We start from the raw sequence: 1,923 nt of genomic DNA, 5'->3' as shown, positions 1-1,923 counted from the left end.
CATTCAAAAGAAACATAAAACTTTAATTTTTTGTTATCTATTGTACACCACAGGTTGAATTTAAAAAAAAAAGGTATCTGCTTATCCCATGGTATCATGAATTTTGATTAGTGTGATTATTAAGCATAATTTAAAGGAGAGCTATGTTGTTCTTTTATACCCTTATAATTAGTATGTAAAATGTTATACAAATTTTAATAGTTGTTCATTCTCCTGATGGGATTTGAGCTATATTATGTTAATATTGCTGTGTATAATTACTGAAGATAACCTGTAACTTAACAGGTACATGTCTGACCTATATGAAGTATACCTGTAGTACTGCATGTCTATGTATGGATAAATGTATAAACGTTTATTTACATGTACTTTGCACTTGTGATGCTCACCTCTCATACTCCTTAGAGTAAAAGAGATTTTCAGTGTAATCCTGATATGACTTTTTAAAAGAAATCACACACACACATGCTCACACACACACACGCACACGCACACGCACACGCACACGCACACGCACACGCACACGCACACGCACACGCACACTCACACCCACACCCACACCCACACCCACACCCACACCCACACCCACACCCACACCCACACCCACACCCACACCCACACCCACACCCACACCCACACCCACACACACACACACACACACACACACACACACACACACACACTCTCTCTCTCTCTCTCTCTCTCTCTCTCTCTCTCTCTCTCTCTCTCTCTCTCTCTCTCTCTCTCTCTCTCTCTCTCTCTCACTGTCACTGTCACTGTCACTGTCACTGTCACTGTCACTCACTCACTCACTCACTCTCATTCACTCATGCTCCCTCTCCCCCCTTCTCTCTCTCTCTCTCTCTCTCTCTCTCTCTCTCTCTCTCTCTCTCTCTCTCTCTCTCTCTCTCTCTCTCTCTCTCTATCTCTCTCTCTCTATCCTTTTCCCTCACATACTCACTCACTCATTCACTCACATACTCACTCACTCTTTCACTCACTCACTCACTCTTTCACTCACTCACTCACTCACTCACTCACTCACTCACTCACTCACTCACTCACTCACTCACTCACTCACTCACTCACTCACTCACTCACTCACACACACACACACACACACACACACACACACACACACACACACACACACACACACACACACACACACACACACAACACACACAACACACACACACACACACACACACACACACACACACACACGTACGTACGTACGTACCTACATACATACATACATACATACATACATACATACATACATACATACATACATACATACATACTCACTCACTCACTCACTCACTCACTCACTCACTCACTCACTCACTCACTCACTCACTCACTCACTCACTCACTCACTCACTCACTCACCCACTCCTCACTCACTCACTCGTCACTCACTCACTCACTCAACTCTCTCCCTCTCTTCCTACCTCCCTCATGTATTCATTCACTGATTTGCCATCACATTCAATACAGCAAGTAAATGCACTCATGGTGAGTGACTGTGAATTATGTACTCATATCAAATCAATGTTTATAGGATGCATGTGAAATTTGTACTATAATTATGGTAATGAAGAAATGAAAGCAAATGCTGATGATTATACAGGGTGAGAAATTATTGGGATGAAATTTAACTTTTCTGCATCATTATGGCATGAATATCAGTACTGTTACTCTTATCTCACTAGATGACAGTAAATACCCATATTTCAGTATATACAATGAATACTGATATGTAGGATATGGTTATTGATCCAAGGGATAGAAGAGATTAAAATTTTATGCGTCAGCTTATTGGAATAGTCACATTATATATGCATAAGGTCTACAATCATCATAAAGGATGTCCAAGTGGCAGTTACACTATATCACTGTAAAGGTAGAGTGCAGTAA

The sequence above is a fragment of the Penaeus chinensis genome, chromosome 6 (genome assembly GCF_019202785.1).
Source record: "Penaeus chinensis breed Huanghai No. 1 chromosome 6, ASM1920278v2, whole genome shotgun sequence".
Classification (NCBI taxonomy): Eukaryota; Metazoa; Arthropoda; class Malacostraca; order Decapoda; family Penaeidae; genus Penaeus; species Penaeus chinensis.
This window is presented reverse-complemented; position numbering follows the sequence as displayed.